Genomic DNA, 14,363 nt, shown 5'->3' with positions numbered 1-14,363 from the left:
TCCCATTTAAACTCTCTTCCCTTCTCTAGAAGTGAGGTCATAGGCTTAGCAATCTTGGAGAACCCTTCAATAAATCTCCGATAATAGCCTGCAAATCCAAAGAAACTCCTAATCTTCATGACTGTAGTGGGTATGCTCCACGCCATTATCTCCTTGACCTTAGCAGGATCCACTGACATCCCACCATTAGAAATGATATGTCCAAGAAATGGCACCTCATCAATCTAGAACTCGCACTTGCTATACTTGGCGTAGAGTTGATTATCTCGTAGCTTCTGTAGCACCAATCTCAGATGTTCCTCATGATCACTATCACTCTTGGAATAAATCAAAATATCATTAATGAATACCACGACGAATCTATCAAGATACTCCATGAACACCTTATTCATCAGATTCATAAAATAAGCTGGTGCATTAGTTAGTCCAAATGACATAACTGTGAACTCATATAAACCATATCGGGTCGAGAAAGTCATCTTGGGAATATCAGAAGGCCTAATCTTCATTTGGTGGTAACCCGATCGGAGATCAATCTTCGAGAATACCCTAGCACCTCTCATCTGATCAAATAAATCTTCAATGTGGGGTAACAGATACTTGTTCTTCACAGTAACATCATTAAGGGATCCATAGTCCACACACATCCTTTGTGATCCATCCTTCTTCTGTACAAACAGAACCAGTGCTCCCCAAGGTGAGGAACTTGGACGAATGTACCCAGCCTCTTGTAACTCCGTTAACTGCTTCTTAAGTTCTTTTAACTCTTCTACAGACATCCTGTATGGCCGTTTAGAAATAGGAGCAGCCCAGGTATGAGATCAATGACAAACTCGACTTCCCTATCTGGTGGCATCCCTAGTAACTCCTCTAGAAAGACATCCAGAAAATCCCTAACCACACGGATGTTGTTTCCAACAAACTCCACATCTATGAGGAATGTCGCACGTCGGGTAAAGGTAGTTACTATAATTTCAATGTCAAATCTTTCGCCTTTAGGGTTGGTGAGTTCTACTGTACCCCTACCACGATGTATAACGACTTTTGCCTTTCTTAACCATGAAATACAAAGGATTAGATCTATGTTGCTTGCCTCTAATATTATAGCGGTAGCCCCGAATTCTCTTCCCATAATTGTCAATGTCAATTTATGTGTCATATGATTTGCCTCAACAGGCCCTTTGGGTGTAATTACTATCATTGGTGTTTTCATAATTTTCAGTGGTAACTCATTTGTGTTGGCATATCGAGCAGACATAAATGAATGTGTAGCACCAGAATCAAATAATATTGTTGCAGGAATTGCATTAATGTAAAACATACCAAGTGTGATGTCATCCCCATCAGGAGTAGCATCAGCGCTGACTTGATTAACCCTGGAAATAGAGAATCCCTTGCTAGATCTTGGAGTCTGCTACTTGTTCTAAACTAGGTAGTAGCAATACTCTATGGGCAAACATTTGCATAATGTCCAGTCTTCTGTAACACCCCAGGTGTTACCCAAGACCCTAGCCCAATGAGCACACTTTTGGCTCTCATCCAATATGTTAAATTGGAGAGTGAAGGTACCAAAAGTTTTAGAATCATGGCCAAGCTAAGTATTGATCATAACAAGAGAAATACCATAGCCTTCATACATTTTCACTCATGAAAAGATTCTAAAACCCTAAATCCCCTCTTAAGACATTAAACCCTAAACAGGGGATTAAAGGGAAAAGATTGGGCAAATGGCCAAATCATGAAAGGAAGCCTTTACCAAAGATGAAGTATATTAGTAAATCTACAAAATGTATTAAGGAAGATATTACAAAAAGGCCCAACAAAAACCCCAAATCAGTTCACTAAGTGGAGAGCACAATAGAGCCATCAAAATTTCTCTAAGTCTCAAACACTACAAGAAACTGATAAATGTTTGTGGGTAAAATTAAGAACGTGGGTACCGACGTTCTTACTTGAGTTAAGTTCATGGGTTATGTTAAGCACGTGGGTACCGACGTTCTTAATTTATATTTGTGTGCCCTAGCTAAAACCGTCGAACTTAACGAGTTAGGAACGTGAGTACCCACGTTCTTAAGTTAAGTGAGTGGGCCATACGGACACCGTCAAACTTAATCAAAAAAACCTAAATCCCCTAACCCACCCACGCACGACTCTCTCTCTCACCTACTACCTCATTCCCGCCCACCGTGCCACCGCAACAAAAAAGCGCCGCCGCGCCACCACCAGCAGGCCGCGCCGCCGCACCACTGCCTCGGCTCGCCGCCAGCATGCCTCGGCTCACCGCCCCGTTGCCCTTTCTCCTCCTCTTTTCGCCAGCTCTGCCGCGTCGCTGCCCTGCCCAATCTCGTCGGCCTCGGTGCCGCCACCGCCCAGCTCGCCGCCGTGCCGCCGCCAGAACGCCGCGCCGCCGCACCACAGCCCAAGCCCGGCCTTGGCGTCTCCTCGACCATCACCACCTCGACGGTCTCCTTGAAGGTATTTTTCTTCTTTCTTCATGCTTGATTTGTACTTAGAACATATAGTATATTAGTATATATTTGGTAATCTATATATGTATGACGACAACTAAGACCTGGTTGACGACAATTCGCAGTTAGTCACCTGATCAGTCCTATTGCGACTACGAATCTAGGATTGACTAGACAACTTGTTAGCACTGATCCTACCTATACCAAAATCACTCACAAGAGGGGGGAAAATAGCCACGCATGCTTCTAGTTCAGATTCACTCCAGCATTGGAGTATCATTTTCAAGGTCCATTATATACAGTAAAAGGCAGAATAATGACATACAACATTGTAGTATCATTTCAAGGTCTAGTAGGCATAAAAATAAAAGACTGGATATGCCCAGTGTCTTTTACAGAGCTCAGTATAACTACCTTCCCTTCCCCTCTCATCTATGTGTGTCTTCAAAACCTTTCTTCTCTTCGGTGCGGTGGAGGTAGGCTCAACTGCAGAATCCTGTTTCTTGTTACTGACAGGAGGATCGCTGCTATTTTCTTTTAAAGTAATCCCAGAATGGTTCATAGTATTGACAGTTTTGGTTTTACATTCAGAAGTGAAGTTAGAATCCACCCCCATTGAGGAACCTTTTTCAGTGTTCGGTACATCATCTTTATTTTCCAAGTTCTTTTGATTTACTTCAGCATCTTCAGTAGTTTCAATAACAAGGTCTGGGATACGCTGTTTTGGTACCTCAGGAGATGTAATGCTTATAATATTATCAACTTCATCATCATCCGAAAAATCAAATACTGCTCTTCGCTTTCTGTTATTTGCATTGGTGAATTCCCTCTTGTACTTTATTCCCTGTTCATCATCGCTGTTATCTCCATCTGCTTCTTCCTTTGCACATATTTGTGCATCAAGAGTAGCTGAACATATTAACAGCATGAGATCTACAGTAGCATGCTTAGAAGGGTTTATATACAGGAGTAGATGTGTGCTGAGAGTTATACACAAGAAAAGCATGGAGAATTAAATATGACCATTAGTGAGATACTTGCAACACTTTCTACAGCTGTAGAATTAGTGGTACTTGGAGGCTTAGGTTTAGCTGATGCACGACCCCACATGTTAGCCAGAGATCTACCATTATTTGGCATGGTCTTTCCATTTTGAGCTCTACTTTTGCTTGCATGGGCATCAATTGATTGTTCTTTGACAACAGGAGCATTGCCAGCTTTATCTAATAATGTGGAATTATCCTTCTAAGACTTATTGCCTGCTCCATGCTTTGAACTTACAAGCAAATCTTGCTGCGGAGCAGTAACAAATCTTGCTGCGGAGCAGTAACAAACTGCTCCTTTGTAACAAACTGTTGGAATTTCCCAGAATGGGAGCTTCTACGATTGTCAAGTAGAATAAATCACCCTGGATCATAAACCAAGAGCATTATTTTGTAGGAGACTAAATTTAGATAACTTGTCATTGAATTGAAAAGAGTGTTGCATGAAAAAGGTAACATCAGGTTACAATTACATGCATGATTTTTGGGTAGTTGTTATAATTGATGCATCTGTGAAGGTATTTTTTTCTTTCTTTGATGCATATTATTACAATTAGTTTGTTAGTTAAAATTTGATGCATGATTTTTGGGTAGTTGTTACAATTGATGCATAATTTCTTGTTCATTGTAAATTAATCGATGTTAGGTTCAATGTTTGGTTAAATGTTTTTTATGTCTAGTGATCCTTCCTAATAGAAGAAGGGCTTAATGATGTTTATTTACACATTTTGTATTTATGTTTGTATGCTTAATGATGTTTGTTTACACATTTTTTATTTATGTTTGTATGCTTAATGATGTTTATTTACATATTTTTTATACATTGGGTTATTTAGTTTTGGAAATGGATGACAATAGAAGAAGGGCGATGTATGATGGATTTAATAGCATGACTCTAGGTCACTCAAAGGAATGGGTTAGGGTTGCAAAACAATTCGTGGATCTCGCATTTTCTGGTGGACCTCGTGTGGTGAAGTGTCCGTGTACCAAGTGTCGGAATTTTAAGTATGTGAGAAAGATCGAAGAACTGGAGCATCACCTTTGCAAGCATGGGTTTATGCCTAACTATCTTGTGTGGCGCTCACATGGAGAAGTAGAGCAGAATATCACAGAGTTAGAAAGAATTGATGATGAGGAGGAGGATCGGATGGATGACTTGGTGGCTGATATTAGTAGAGAGTATCCAACATTGGCCTCGGAACAGGCTACACCAGAGGAAGTGCAGGAGTTTTATAAGCTTCTTCACGCGTCAGAGGAAAAAGTGCATGACGACACCACTGTGACCGTGTTGCAGGTGGTTACACGTCTTATGGAAATGAAGGCAAAGTATAACTTCTCGAATAACTGCTATAACGATATAATCAATCTGATTATTGATCTCATCCCATCAAACCATAAGATGCCAAAAGACTTATACCAGTCTAAAAAGATTGTGTCCGGTCTTGGGATGAAGTATAAGAAGATTAATGTGTGCGAAGATAATTGCATGTTGTTCTGGAAGGAATATGAAGCGGCCACCCATTGTCAGAAATGTGGTAAATCAAGATATGCGGAGGTACTAAAAGAGGATGGAGCTACTTTTGCTACAAAAGTGGTAGTTAAACTGCTTCGATATATGCCCATCACTCCAAGGCATAAATGTCTGTTTTTAACCCCAGAAACTGCGAAGCTAATGTTGTGGCATAAGGAAGGAGAACGTGAGATCCAAGACCCAGACATTATGATGCATCCATCAGATGGCGATGCTTGGAAGGCTCTGGATTGTTTTGACCTAGAATTTGCAAGAGACGCTAGGAGTGTTCGTCTAGGCTTGTCCACTGATGGTTTCACTCCTTACGACAACAGTTCAACTTCATACTCTTGTTGGCCAGTTTTCATCATGCCCTACAACCCCTCCCAACAAATGCATGAAAGAAGGGTTCATATTTCTTGCCATTATTATTCCAGGGCCTAAACATCCTGGAAAGAAGATCAATGTATTCATGCAACCGTTGATTGAAGAGTTCAAAGAGCTATGGGTAGGGGTAAAGGCTTATAATGGTCATCTAAAACGTGAATTTACCTTACGTGCTGTATATTTGTGGTCAATTCATGATTTGCCTGCATATGGTATTTGGTCTAGCTAGTGTGTCCACGGTCGACTGTGTTGTCCCATATGCATGGGGGACACACAAGCATATCGATTGGAGCATGGTAAAAAGGTCTCATTCTTTGATTGTCATCGATGGTTTCTTCCATCCAATCACCCGTTTCGAAATGATACAAAGTCATCTAGAAGAGGCATAAAAGTTAAAGAGGGTCCACCAAAACGTTTAATGGGTGAAGATATCATGATACAACATTGTGCCCTTCAAAGGGCTGCAGAAGGTCATGAGTTTGAAGGCTATGGTCAAGATCACAACTAGACTCATATTTCTTTTCTCTGGGAACTTCCGTATGCGAAGGTATTGATTTTACCACACAACATAGATTTGATGCACCAAGAGCGCAATGTTGCTGAAAGCATCATAAGCATGTGTCTAAACATTAAGGGTAAAACAAAAGACAACATCAATGCCAGAAAATATTTAGCTAATCTTTGCGATCGCCCTAGCCTTGAGGTCAAATTAAATCCTAATGGAAAGGAGAGGACACCACGAGCTCCATACTGTCTAAAGCTGGAAGAGCGAAAAGAAGTATTTCAATGGTTGAAATGTTGAAGTTTCCAGAACGCTATGCAGCTAACATAAGACGTAGTGTTAACCTCGACACTAATAAATTAAATGGTTTGAAGGCTCACGATTACCATATTTTGATGGAAAGACTTATGCTGGTAATGTTTCGTGGCTATTTGAAGCCTCCTCTGCGGAAGATGATTACTGAACAAAGTTACATATATAGACATATATGTGCTAAGCATATCTCAAAGAAATTGATGATTCAATTTGAGAAACAAATCACGGTGCTTGTAGGCAAGATGGAAAAAGTATTTCCGCCTAGATCTATGAATGTGATGCAACATTAGCTAGTGCACTTACCTTATGAAGCATTGGTAGGAGGACCAGTGCAGTTCCGATGGATGTATAGTCAAGAAAGAGAATTGAAAAAACTTAGAGCTATTGTGCAAAACAAAGCAAGGGTTGAGGGGTGTATCGCAGAGGCCTTTGCAGCTAAAGAGATCACAATCTTCTCAAGTCAGTTATTATTACACACTAATAACGTGAATGCTCAGTCAACATGGTATCATACTGAAGAAGAAGGTCCTTCGATCGACCTTAGTGTTTTTCTCTGGAAGGGGAAAGGGGTCGGGGCTTCTACTGCACATTATGTTGACATAAGAGAGCGTAATTTTACCATGCTCTACTTGTACACCAACATGGAGGAACTCGATCCATACATTGAAATGTTTGATTCCATATATTTAGCTGGCCACAAACCTACACCAAAGGAACTGGATAATCTACGTATGAAAGGGATGAACAGAGGTCCATGTTTCGTTGAATGGTTCCACGAGCATGTAATTATCTCTTTATAATTTTCCTTTGTGTACTTAGTTTGCACATACGACTTGCTATTTACCTATATCCTTTTTTCTGCTCTATGTAGTGTAAGAAACTTGACTCTCTAGTCTCGGATGATTTGCAACAGATATCACATGGTCAGTTGAAAGCAAGAAAATATAGCCGCTATGATATTAATGGATACCGTTTTCGAACATCAAAATTAGAAAAAATCCGCCCGCAGGCAGCCACGACAAACAGTGGAGTAGTAGCAACTGCCACAAATGCAGACAGAGGCACTCTTGACTATTATGGTGTTCTTCAAGACATAGCGGAGTACACTCTTGGTGGGGCCAAAGAGTTCATGTTTGTGTTATTTGATTGTGAATGGTTTGATCCTCAACAAACGCGAGAGGATGAATTTGGAATTGTGGAGGTAAAGCATGAATCGCGGTTTAAAGGCAGCGTTTATAGCAATGTTGTGCTTGCACATCAAGCGCAACAGGTGTACTATCTAACATATCCTCATGAAAACTTGAAGTCTTGTTGGGTTGTATACAAAATTAATCCTGAAGTCCATCCATTACGATATGATTATTACAACACAAATAACGAAGATGATGATTCTGTTAATATTTATCAAGAAGAAGGCGATCAGTCAGAAAATAGAGAATTTACTATATCTGAGGATTTAGGGCTCAATGAAGTAGCTAGTCTCACCATAGATTTGATGGCAGAAGAACCAGGTCCTTCTAGGGCAAGTACTCGTAAGTCACAGAGAATTCTTGAAAAACAACAAAGACTTGAAATAATTGAGCAGCGCGTTGCTGAAGCAGATTCTAATGCCGATGATTTTTGAAAAGTATATATATTTAAATTCTTGTATATGCATTCCTATTTCAATACTAAAAGTATATATAATTAAATTCTTGTAATGAAATTTGTGCAGATGATGAGGGTCATGGACAAGCTCAAAGGGAAGAAGCACGGAGACCGTGGTGACTCCTCGAGGTCACGGTCGACTAGGGGTTCAGGTGGTGGGGATACATCCTCTATGTTGTTCCAGGTATTTAATTTGTTTTATTTTCTTTTCTTCTATGTATGTAATAGTATTATCACCTTATTTTTGAGTACTTGATATATCTCATTGTTGATTATGTTTGTAGGGCTATACAGCGTCAAGACAATGGCTAGAGCAGCTCCTTGGTTGCATGGAGGAGCAGGGGCACGAAGTGGCAAGCCATAGTGCACCTGGGCAAGAGCGCGAGGTGGTAGGCCATAGTGCACCTGGCAAGAGTGCGAAGTGGCAGGCCATAGTGCACCTAGGCAAGAGCGCGAGGTGGCAGGCCATAATGCACTTGAGCCGGAGCGTGAGGCGATAGGCTCAAGTGGACCTATGCTAGAGCAGGACCACATTGCATTTGAGCAAGCGCACGAGGCGGCAGACCACAATGCACCTAGGCAGGAGGACGAGCTAGCACACCAAGGTTCACTGAGGCGTGATGATGATGACTATGGGGAGGACTACGATGGAGACATCGATGGAGAGGCCGATGACGAGGTTGTTACAACAACACAGGCAATGAACTTCAGGTAATTTTATTTTGACGATGAGTTCTATTTTTTGTTGGATTGATATTATTACCAGTGCACAATTTACAATTTTGTAGGTTTCGGCGGTCCCTTAGAGTTCCACCGACACAACCCTTGGACCAACGTAGGGTCATAAACCCTGCAGGAGAGAGGAGCTGGGTGGAGGTGGCATGGAGTGGCAAAGGTCACCGGACACCAGTTAACACAGTGCTGGGATCTATAGCTCATTTTCACTATCCAGGGGTGGTACAATTTAATGGGGCAGAGATAGGGGCGTATCACTGGGCTCACTGGGGCCTCAAACCATATGGACCCGACCATACTCACCAAGACGCAGTGTGGTCATCGTTTTGGGTGAGTTTATTATGTCTTTTAAATTTACTTACCGTGGGCGTCTATAAATGAATTTAATTGCTTCTTCATTTTGCAGGAACAATTTAGATTGGACAAAACAGCGAACGAAGAACATGCAAAACGTGTAGTCCACAATGCTGCTAGAAAAGTTATAAATGGTTCAATGTCAGATGCATGGGTCAAAGCTGTTACCGTGTACTTCAAGAAAGTGAAGGGTCAAAGAATGACCAACAAGCAGGCATGTGAAATCCACTTGATAGCTGAGGAGTAAAAACAAAGTGAAGTGGACTGGCTCACTGCTCATCCTGAAGCTTGGGTCAAGCTCTACGAGTACTGGGCCTCAGATGAATACAAAGTGATTTCAGATAGAAATCGTTTGAACCGGAAGAGCAAACTGGGCCTCCATCGATTTGGAGCAGATGGATTTATTGGGAAATCACAACGAATGGTATGACGAGCTAAGTAACATTTAGTCTTTTTCCCTCTGACAAATTTGTATATTTCATTATGTCTCTTACTGCAGGAGGCTCGTGATGGTGTTGAACCCCAATTCATTGACGTTTACTTGGAGGGACACCGAAGTCCAGATCCAGAGCATCCAGAAGTTTTATGTGACGACAACACGACAGAAAAGTTGGTAGGTGTAAATAATAACTGTCTATTCTTAATTAACTTGTGACTCATTTATAATTAACATAAATTGTTTTGTAGACTCATTATGCCGAGGAGGTTAGGAGGAAAGCAGGAGAGGATGATCTAGATTGGAGGGAGGCACCTTTCGATCCGGATGCAGCATATGTTGTTGGTGGTGGGCTACCACATGGGAGGTATGATAAGATCAAAGTTGTGATATATAAAAACTATTGGTTCATAACTTGTGATGTTTCTAGGTTGGGGATCAGTGATGGGGTTGTGAGCCGCGATAGCTTTGGTCGTCGGTCTGTTTCCTCGGTGGGGAGTAGATCTCGAACTTCAACTTCGAGGGAATCAGAGCTTGATGAGCAACTAAGACAACAACAACAACAACAAGTTCAACATCTATCTCAACAAGTTCAGATGATGCAGGGAATGCTGATGCAGGTAATAATTTTCTCTATTTTGTGTGGGTAACTAGTTTTGGTTAGTTCTTGTCTTGATTAATGAAGTCTTGTGATATGAAACTTTTGTATACATTAGTTTAAAATAAAACTCAAGCTTATTGTATTTGCAGATGTATAGTGCTTAGATGGGATCTCCAATGGGACCCCAGTTCACCGATCCGTCACAATCTGGACAGACCCCAAACACCAACGAAACACAGGTATAGTTTTGTAGTATATTTACTTTAATTTACAATTATAATCATGCATTGTTTTATTTGGTTATAGGATTCTGAGACAAGACAAGGAAACCAGATGGACATTCAGTGGTCGATGCCTCCTAGAGGACAAATTCTTCCTCCTCCACAACCAGTTATGGGATATTGGCCGCCACCACCATGGGGATATCCTACACATCCAATGGGGCCTTGGGGACGCCCCCCATGGCCAACACAGCCACTTCCATCACCCGTGGTACGTTCCTGAATTTAATGCTAGTTGATTTCAATGCTAGTTGATTTCCTCCTAAATAAACTAAGTCTAGATTGGTTTTATCGTCTAGCTTTAGTCACTTTCAGAGGGGGGCCATAGTGCACCATTTTCGTAGTGATATTTGTTGGTAATCAGTCAGTTCCTCAACAATTTCTACTAATAACGCATCTGCTACCATAATCAGTCAGTTCCTAGTGATTTCTGTGTCGTTGTGCTTTCAATCTGTTGACTGGTGCCTTTGTCATATTGAGCTAGTTCTCAATTCTCACCTACCTGAGCTCTTCTGCCAATGATTGAGTATTATAGAAACTACCTGAAATCAAACTACAGATTCAGTGTGTGTCAATACAGACATGGGGCAGCAATTAACTCTTAAATCAGCAAAAAAAGTGATGCAGCAAGGTCCAAACTATCAGCAAAAAAGTGAAAACAGCAAGTGATGCACACTAAAAATAGTTAGTGACTATGAACCTATTTAATTTCTAGCAAATGAAATGGTACATGGCTAGGCTTTGTGAGCTCAGTTTGTAGTTAGTGACCATGTACTCCATCTATCCATCCTCTAGTCTAGGTGAGGACGTGAGGTAGATACTTTTTCTTTGTGTGCATCGACTCAGCCAGTGTTTGCTATTGTTGACCATGTACTCCATCTATCCATCCTTAAGTCTGTATTTTATCTATATGTGTTTGCTATTGTTGATGCCTGTTTCATGATCAGGGATGTAATTATTCCTTTTGTATTTTATTCTCGTGATCACTACATTAAATTGTCAGCTCCATCACCTGATTTCGTCGACTAAATTTTATTCGTATGCACTAGCTCCCATCACCTGATATCCTCCATTGATTACAGGTCGTCATACTTGTATATCTTATGCTTAAGGAGTAACTGTATATGATTCCCTGCTGCCGTCAGTCATGGTCTGTTTTGGAATGTTTACTTCATGCATAAATCTTGTGTAGGAGATAACTACTATTGAAAAAAGTTAGCTAGTCTAAACTATTGAAACTGCATAAGGTTAACGATACAAAATTGAATGTTCTACTTCTCTTGCATCAGTTGGGAGTATCATCTACCTGCTTTGGTGTTGGATCTATTTCAGCATGGGCACTTTACTAGAACTCTAGAAGTATGTAGTTATCGTATACATGTAAGTGCAATTTATCATCTTAAGGTGAAGCTTTACCCATTCATTAATTAGAAAAGGGCCTTGTTGTTTGAATTACCCATTCAGTAATTTATCCAACACAAACTCCCTCAATGTCATGCTGCTTGCTACTTGTTGACGCTGCAACAAATTGGCCTTTTTTGGGACTACTCCACTGCTGCTTGTTTCTTGTGATGCCAGCACTTTAGGCTAGGATAGATGTTTATCATGTTTTCCTATATCTTGATGTACATGTGATTTAATGCCAGTTGTATATTTATGAGAATTTTGGTTTATTCTGTAGGATTCCGGCTCTCATCAAGTGACTCCTCCCCCTCACGCTGACTTTGCGCACAGATGTCTCAATTCTAGTGGTGGAGCTACGAACAACAATCCGATGTCCTGATCGAGAGCGATGGAGCTAATGTTTGAACTTGTGTGTTTGAACTTGTGAACTAAAAATGTGAACTATGGATGTGAACTTATGTGAATTTGTGAACTTATGTATTTGGACTTATGTGAATGGTGAACTTATGTATTTGGACTTGTGTGAATTTGTGAACTTATGTATTTGGACTAGTGTGAACTTATGTATTTGAACTTATATATCCATGTGTTTGAAATCTGTATTGTATGTGATATTCTGTGTTGCATGTGTTATTATGTATGTCTAATTTTTCATTTCTGTATTTTTTTCTGGAAAAGGGTTAAGAACGTGGGTACCCACGTTCTTAACTTTAAGAATGGGGGTACCATCGAACTTAATGGGCAGCCCTCGCCGACCCACGCAGGACCCATAAGTTCGATGACCACCTGGCCCCATCGAACTTAAATGTAAGAACGTGGGTGCCGTCGAACTTATGGGAAAAAATTCGACGGCCCCCGTCGAACTTAAAAACCCACACTCTTAATGTTAAGTTCGACGGTACCCACGTTTTTAATGTTAAGTTCGACAGTACCCACGTTCTTAATGTTAAGTTTGTCGGGGCCGTCAAACTTAATTCTCTAAGTTCGTCCAAAAATCACCGTCGGCTATATTCGTCGATAAACCCACGTTCTTATGGTAAGTTCGACGACCTATTACATTAAGTTCGACGGTTTTTCACCCACGTTCTTTAACCGTCAAAGCTATCTTGACACTTTTCGTCCCACTTAAACACTATTCCCTTCTCCAGAAGTGAGGTCATAGGCTTAGCAATCTTGGAGAACCCTTCAATAAATCTTCGATAATAGCATGCAAATCCCAAGAAACTCTGAATCTCCATAACTGTAGTGGGTATGCTCCACACCATTATCTCCTTGACCTTAGCAGGATCCACTGATATCCCACCATTAGAAATGATATGTCCAAGAAATGGCACCTCGTCAATCTAGAACTCGCACTTGCTATACTTGGCGTAGAGTTGATTATCTCGTAGCTTCTGTAGCACTAATCTCAGATGTTCCTCATGATCACTATCACTCTTGGAATAAATCAAAATATCATTGATGAATAGCACGACGAATCTGTCAAGATACTCCATGAACACCTTATTCATCAGATTCATAAAATAAGCTGGTGCATTAGTTAGTCCAAATGACATAACTGTGAACTCATATAAACTATATCGGGCCGAGAAAGTCATCTTGGGAATATCAGAAGGCCTAATCTTTGGTGGCATCCCTGGTAAGAGATCAATGACAAATTCGACTTCCCTATCTGGTGGCATCCCTGGTAACTCCTCTGGAAAGACATCCGGAAAATCCCTAACCACACGAATGTTGTTTCCAACAAACTCCACATCTATGAGGAATGCCGCACGTCGGGTAGAGGTAGTTACTATAATTTCAACGTCAAATCTTTCTCCTTTAGGGCTGGTGAGTTCTACTGTACCCCTACCACAATGTATAATGGCCTTTGCCTTTCTTAACCTTGACATACAAAGGATTAGATCTATGCTGCTTGCCTCTAATATTATAGCGGTAGCCGCGAATTCTCTTCCCATAATTGTCAATGTCAATTTATGTGTCATATGATTTGCCTCAACATGCCCTTTGGGTGTAATTACTATCATTGGTGTTTTCATAATTTTCAGTGGTAACTCATTTGTGTTGGCATATCGAGCAGACATAAATGAATGTGTAGCACCTGAATCAAATAATATTGTTGCAGGAATTGCATTAATGTAAAACATACCAAGTGCGATGTCATCCCCATCAGGAGTAGCATCAGCGCTAACCTGATTAACCCTAGAGATAGAGAATCCCTTGCCAGATCCCGGAGTCTGCTGCTTGTTCTAAACTAGGTAGTAGCAATACTCTATGGGCAAACATTTGCATAATGTCCAGTCTTCTGTGACACCCTAGGTGTTACCCAAGACCGTAGCCCAATGAGCACACTTTTGGCTTGTATCCAATATGTTAAATTAGAGAGTGAAGGTACCAAAAGTTTTAGAATCATGGCCAAGCTAAGTATTGATCATAACAAGAGAAATACCATAGCCTTCACACATTTTCACTCATGAAAAGATTCTAAAACCCTAAATCCCTTCTTAAGCCATTAAACCCTAAACATGGGATTAAAGGGAAAAGATTGGGCAAATGGCCAAATCATGAAAGGAAGCCTTTACCAAAGATGAAGTATATTAGTAAATCTACAAAATGTATTAAGGAAGATATTACAAAAAGGCCCAACAAAAACCCCTGCCATCGAAATTTCTCTATGTCT

The 14,363-nt window shown here is 40.7% G+C and overlaps 1 pseudogene; it reads right to left on the bottom strand.

The window, feature by feature from the left end:
• Positions 1-2,817: 2,817 nt before the first annotated feature.
• On the bottom strand, positions 2,818-6,540 carry LOC109945062 (uncharacterized; annotated as a pseudogene).
• Positions 6,541-14,363: the final 7,823 nt, after the last annotated feature.

Source organism: Zea mays, chromosome 3 (assembly GCF_902167145.1).
Source record: "Zea mays cultivar B73 chromosome 3, Zm-B73-REFERENCE-NAM-5.0, whole genome shotgun sequence".
In the NCBI taxonomy this organism is placed as follows: Eukaryota; Viridiplantae; Streptophyta; class Magnoliopsida; order Poales; family Poaceae; genus Zea; species Zea mays.
The sequence above is the reverse complement of the archived record's forward strand: the minus strand, read 5'-3'. Positions and strand labels throughout refer to the sequence as shown.